Source organism: Trachypithecus francoisi, unplaced genomic scaffold (assembly GCF_009764315.1).
Source record: "Trachypithecus francoisi isolate TF-2019V2 unplaced genomic scaffold, Tfra_2.0 Lachesis_group14, whole genome shotgun sequence".
In the NCBI taxonomy this organism is placed as follows: domain Eukaryota; kingdom Metazoa; phylum Chordata; class Mammalia; order Primates; family Cercopithecidae; genus Trachypithecus; species Trachypithecus francoisi.
In genome coordinates, this window is record NW_022681459.1 from 61139145 (window position 1) to 61146343 (window position 7199).

Genomic DNA, 7199 nt, shown 5'->3' on the forward strand with positions numbered 1-7199 from the left:
CCGGGTGTGGTGGCGGGACCTGTAGTCCCAGCTACTGGGGAGGCTGAGGCAGGAGAATGGATTGAACTCAGGAGGTGGAGGTTCCAGTGAGCCGAGATAGTGCCACTGCACTTCAGCCTGGGCAACAAAGTGAGAGTCTATCTCAAAAAAAAAAAAAAAGTTTCAGGTTTCCGCCAGGCAGGGTGGCTCAGGCCTGTAATCCCAGCACTTTGGGAGGCCAAGGCAGGCTGATCACGTGAGTCCAGGAGTTCCAGACCAGCCTGGCCAACATGGCAAAACGTCGTCTCTACAAAAAATACAAAAATTAGCTAGGCAAGGTGGCACATGCCTGTAGTCCCAGCTACTCTGGAGGCTGAGTGGGGAGGATTACCTGAGCCCTGTACATGGAGGTTGTAGTGAGCTGAGATGGTGCCACTGCATACCAGCCTGGGTGACAGAGCGAGACCCTATCTCATAATAAATTAATAAAAAATGCTGCATTGAAAAAAGTCTCTGGCTAGGCACAGTGGCTCATGCCTGTAATCCCAGCACTTTGGGAGGCCGTGGTGGGTGAATTACCTGAGGTCAGGAGTTTGAGACCAGCCCAGCCTAAATGGCAAAACCCTGTCTCTACTAAAAATATAAAAATTATCCGGGCGTGGTGGTGGGCATCTGTAATCCCAGCTACTTGGGAGGCTGAGGCAGGAGAATTACTTGAACCTGGGACGTGGCAGTTGCAGTGAGCCGAGATTGTGCCACTGCACTCCAGCCTGGATGACAGAGTGAGACTCGTTCTCAAAAAAAAAAAAAGGGGTCAGGTATCAATAAGTGCTATGAAGAAAACAAGGTAATGAGATTGAGAGAAGGAGGCCACAGTAAATTGGGTGATTAAATAAGGCTTCTGTGAAGAGTGACATTTAAGCTGAAGTCATTTAAATGGCCCTACATGATCTACTTCCCCATCCGATGTACATATACCTTTGAAAATATCTTTTCTTTTCTTTTTTTTTTTTTTGAGACAGAGTCTCGCTCTGTCACCTGGGCTGGAGTGCAGTGGGGCGATCTCGGCTCACTGCAAGCTCCGCCTCCCGGGTTCCCGCCATTCTCCTGCCTCAGCCTCCCGAGTAGCTGGGACTACAGGCGCCCGCTGCCACGCCCGGCTAATTTTTTGCATTTTTAGTAGAGACGGGGTTTCACTGTGTTAGCCAGGATGGTCTCGATCTCCTGACCTCGTGATCCGCCCGCCTCGGCCTCCCAAAGTGCTGGAATACAGGCGTGAGCCACCACGCCCGGCCGAAAATATCTTTTCTAAGTTGGGCATGTGGTCCCAGCTACTCAGGAGGCTAAGGACGTGGGAGAATCCCTTGAACTTGGGAATTCAAGGCTGTAGTAAGCTGAAATTGCACCACTGTGCTCCAGCCTGAGTGACAAAGACCCTATCTCCTAACAAACAAACGTATTTTGACATTTACTTGTATATTGGGATTATTGTTTTTTGTGTGTCCTCAGCAAGAAGAGGGAATTTTGATTTGTTTATTGGTAACAAAAACTGGTACATTGTATGGGCTCATTATGTGTTGAGTAAAGAAATTTGGAGCTTACTGAGCAAGCAAAAAGTAGTAAGAGATGTCAGAGAGGCAGGCAGGGGCCAGATCATCTATTTTATTGTAGATCTTGTGGGAAGGCATTGAAGGTTTTTTTTCTTTTTTCTTTTTGAGAGTCTTGCTCTGTTGCCCAGGCTGGAGTGCAGTGGTGTAATCTCAGCTCACTGCAGTCTCCACCTCCTGGGTTCAAGCGATTCTCCTTCTGCAGCCTCCCCTGTAGCTGGGATTATAGGCGCCCCCTACCACACCTGGGTAAATTTTTGTATTTTTTAGCTCAGGTATCCGCCAGGCAGGGTGGCTTGTGCCTATAATCCCAGCACTTTGGGAGGCCAAAGCAGGTGGATCACTTGAGGTCAGGAGTTCGAGACCACCCTGGCCAACATGGTGAAACCCCATCTCTACCAAACATATAAAAAATTAGCCAGGTATGGTGGCTTGTGCCTGTAATCCCAGCTACTTCAGAGGCCAAGGTAGGAGAATCACTTGAACCCGGGAGGCAGAGGTTGCAGTGAGCTGAGATTGTGCCACTGCACTCCAACCTGGGCGAAAGAGAAAGACTCTGTCTCAAAAAAAAAAAAAAAAAAAAAGGAAAAAAGAAAAAACCAAATGGAAGTCTTAGAACTGAAAAATGCAAATAACTGAATTTAAAAACTCATAGTGGATGGGATCAACAACAGAATGGAAGTGACATTTTTCCCAACAGAAGCTGGGAGGAAAAAAAGACATGGAAGTGACAGAAGAAAAAAAAGTAACTGAGCTGGAGGATAGAACAGTAGAAATAAGGCCGGACGTGGTGGCTCACACCTCTAATCCCAGCACTTTGGGAAGCTGAGGCAGGTGGATTGTCTGAGCTCAGGAGTTTGAGACCAGCCTGGGCAACATGGTGAAACCCTGTCCCTACTAAAAGTACAAAAAATTAGCCAGGTGTGATGGTGCGTGCCTGTATTCCCAGCTACTTGGGAGGCTGAGGCAGGAGAATCACTTGAACCTGGGAGGCAGACCTTGCAGTGAACTGAGATTGCACCACTGCACTCCAGCTTGGGCAACAGAGTGAGACTGTCTCCAAAAAACAAACAAGAAATCAAAACAACAGAAATTACCCAATCTGAACAAGAAAGAGAAAATAGAAATAGAAAGAGAAAATAGACTGAAAGCAAAATTAAAAACAGCCTGTGGACCTGTGGAAATACTACAGAAGATCATTTGAATGGCAGATTTCTCACCACAAACCACAAAGGCCAGCAGAAGTGGCAAAATGTTTTTCATGCAAAAAGCGAATACAAAAAAACACTTGTCAACTCAGAACGCTATATGTAGTGAAAATGTCCTTCAGGAATCAAGGGGGAATCAAGACATTTGGTTGTCTCTGTCGCTCTGTCACCCAGGCTGAAGTGCAGTGGCACGATCTCAGTGGAGTGACAGAGAATATGTCACCAGTAGGCCTTCCCCCAGAAAGGGCTAAAGGAAGTTCTCTAAAAAGAAAGAAAACAATAAAACAAGGACTTTGGAAAATTAGAAAGAAAAAACAAACTCAGAAAGTAAAAATATGGGCAAATACAATAAGTTTTTCTTCTCCTTTTGAGTTTTCGAAATTATGTTTGACAGTTGAAGTAAAAAATTTTTTTGGAGACAGAGTCTTGCTCTGTTGCCCAGGCTGGAGTGCAGTGGTGTGATCTCAGCTCACTACAACTTCCACCTCCCGGATTCAAGCAGTTCTCATGCCTCAGCCTCCCAGGTAGCTGGGATTACAGGCATGTGCCACCATGCCCGGCTAATTTTTTTTTGTTGTTAGAGATGGGGTTTCACCTTGTTGGCCAGGCTGGTCTCAAACTCCTGATCTCAGGTGATCTGTCCGCCTTGGCCTCCCAAAGTGCTGGGATTACAGGCATGAGCCACTGCACCTAGCCTAAAGTAAAAATTACAGCATTCCCAGGACTTTGGGAGGCCAAGGCGGGCAGATCACGAGGCCAAGAGATCGAGACCATCTTGGCTAACATGGTGAAACCCCATCTCAGTGAAACCCCATCTCTACTAAAAATACAAAAAATTAGCCAGGCATGGTGGCACATGCCTGTAGTCCCAGCTACTCGGGAGGCTGAGGCCGAAGAATCGTTTGAACCCGGGAGGCAGAGGTTGCACCCGGGATGCAGAGGTGGCAGTGTGCTGAGATCGTGCCACTGCACTCCACCCTGGGTGACAGAGCGAGACTTCGTCTCCAAAAAAAAAAAAAAAAAAATTATAGTATCATCTAATATAGTCCTAAGTCTATATGGAGAAAATATTTCAAACAATTATAAACTGGGAAGGGTGAAGGGACACAGAAGGATGTAAAGTTTTTATATTTCTCTCAAACTGGTAAAATGATGACATTAGTAGACTGTCATAAGTCATGTATATAAGAGCAGCCACTTAAAAAGCTGTACAAAGAGCTGGGGGCGATGGCTCATGCCTGTAATCCCAGCACTTTGGGAGGCCGAGGCGGGAGGTCAGGAAATCGAGACCATCCTGGCTAACACAGTGAAACCCCGTCTCTACTGAAAATACAAAAAATTAGCCAGGCGTGGTGGTGGGCGCCTGTGATCCCAGGTACTCGGGAGGCTGAGGCAGGAGAATGGCATGAACGTGGGAGGCAGAGCTTGCAGTGAGCTGAGATCGCACCGTTGCACTCCAGCCTGGGCAACAAGAGCAAAGCTCCGTCTCAAAAAAAAAAAAAAAAAATGAAATAAAATAATCACTTCAACCTGAGGAAGCTGATTAGAAAAACAGAAAAAATTAAAATAAAAAAAAAAAGACAGACTTTGGCCCTAACATATCAACAATTACATTAAATGCAAATGGTCTAAATATACCAATTAAAAGACAGAAATTGGCAGAGTGGATTTTAAAAGAAAAAGCAGTTGTATGCTATCTGCAAGAAATTCACTACAAATATGATATAGGCAAGTTGCAAGTAAAAGGATGGAAAAAGTTATGTCATGTAAGCATTCATCAAACGAAAGCAAGAGTGACTATACTAAAATAAAGTGGACTTTGGAGCAAAGAAAATTAACATAGAAAGAGTGGGACATTATACAACGCTAAAAGAGTCAATCCACTAAGAAGACATAGCAATCCTAAATGTGTATGCACTAAAACACAGCACTGCAAAACGTGAAGTGAAAACTGATAGACCTGAAAGAAGAAATAGATAAGTCCAAGCCAGGTATGATGGACCACACCTGTAATCCAAGCACTTTGGGAGGCCAAAGTGGCAGGATTGCTTGAACATAGGAGTTGACTGGTCTGGGCAACATAGTGAGACCCTGCCTTACAAAAAATAAAAAAAAATGCCGGGCGCGGTGGCTCAAGCCTGTAATCCCAGCACTTTGGGAGGCCGAGACAGGCGGATCACGAGGTCAGGAGATCGAGACCATCCTGGCTAACACGGTGAAACCCCATCTCTACTAAAAATACAAAAACTAGCCGGGCGAGGTGGTGGGCGCCTGTAGTCCCAGCTACTCCGGAGGCTGAGGCAGGAGAATGGCGTAAACCCGGGAGGCGGAGCTTGCAGTGAGCTGAGATCCGGCCACTGCACTCCAGCCTGGGCGACAGAGCAAGACTCCGTCTCAAAAAATAAAAAAAAAATAAAAAATAAAAAATAAAAAAAAAATTAAAAAAATTAGCCAGGCATGGTGCCACACACCTGTGGTCTCAGCTACATGGGAGGCTGAGGTGGGAGGCTCTCTTGAGCCTGGGAGGTCGTGGCGGCAGTGAGCCATGATTGCCCCACTGCACTACCACCTGGGTAAGAGTGAGATCCTGTTTCAAAAAAAAAAGGGAAAAAAAATGTAATGACTCAGGCAAAATTGATCACTCTCTCAAAAAACACAAATTACCACAACTCATCCAAGATGAAATAGATAATTTGAATAGCTGTATAACTTTTTATTATTTATTTATTTTTTGAGACAGAATCTTACTCTGTTGCCCTGGCTGGAGTGCAGTGGTGTGATCTCGGCTCACTGCAAACTCTGCCTCCCGGCTTCAAGCGATTCTTGTGCCTCAGCGTCCTGAATAGCTGGGACTACAGACGCATGCCACCATGCCCGGCTAATTTTTGTATTTTTAGCAGAGGCGGGGTTTTGCCATGTTGCCCAGGCTGCTCTCGAACTCCTGATCTCCTTGGCCTCCCAAAGTGCTGGGATTATAGGCGTGAGCCCGGGAGGTAGAAATTGCAGTGAGCTGAGATGGTGCTACTGCACTCAGCCTGGGCAATAGACCCAGAAATTGTCTCAAAGGAAAAAACAAAAAGTTGAGGATCATGTATAATTTTATGAAGCTAGTTTTACCCTGATAACAAAACCACAGAGTACAAAAAAGAAAGCTACAGAAACAATAACTCTCATGAATATACACACAAAAATCCTCAACAAAATATTAGCAAATAATACCTACAAAAATTTTAAAAATTTTTGTTAATGGGACAAAATTAGCAAATATAATCCAACAATTTATAAAAATAATTATTCACCATGACCAAGTGGGGATTTTTCCAGGAATGCAAGGCTGGTTCAGTATTTCAAAATAAATCAATGGATTCTTCCATATTAATGGACTCGAAGAAAAATCACATGATTATATCAATAGGTGCTCATAAAACATTTGCAAAATTAAACATCCATTCATGATATAAATTCTCAGAAAAATAGGAATAGAAGAGGAACTTCCTCAATTTGATAAGGAGCATGTACAAAAACCCTACCGCCAATATTATACACCTGGTCCTCCGTATCTGTGGATGCAACCAACAAGGGATCAAAAATACTTGGGGAAAAAAACCCCAATAAGGATGTTGTGTTTGTACTGAACACCTACAGCCTTTTTTCCCTTGTCATTATTTCCTACCTAGACTATATGGTATGTCATTTATTTACATAGCATTTACGTTGTATTATAAGTAATCTAGATATAATTTAAAGTATGCAGGAAGATATGTCTAGGTTATATGCAAATACTACACCATTTTATCTCCGGGACTTGAAGATGCCAGGATTTTGGTATATGTTGGGGATTCTGGAGCCAATCCCCCATGGACATCAAGGGACAAGTGTACTTAATGGTGAAACACTGAATACTTTCTCCTAAAATTGGGAACAAGGCAAGAAAGGCCTCATCACTCTTTCACTCTTATTCATTATAGCACTGGAACCTCTAGTCAGTGGAACAAGACCAAAAAAAAAAAAAAAAAAAAAAAGAAAAGGAAGTAGCTGGGTGTAGTGGCTCACGCCTGTAATCCCAGCACTTTGGGAGGCTGAGGCAGGTGGATCACCTGAGATCAGGAGTTCCAGACCAGCCTGACCAACATGGTGAGACCATTTCTACCAAAGATAGAAACATTAGCCAGGTGTGGTGGTGTACACCTGTAATCCCAGCTACTCGGGAGGCTGAGGAGGCTGAGGCAGGAGAATCACTTGAACCAGGAGGCAGATGTTGCAGTGAGCCCAGATCGCGCCATTGCACTCCAACCTGGGTGACAGACCAAGACTCCATCTCAAAACAAAAAACAAACAAACAAAAAAGGAAGTAAAAGGCATACAGTTTGGAAAGGAAGAAATAAAACTGTCCATTTTTAGATGA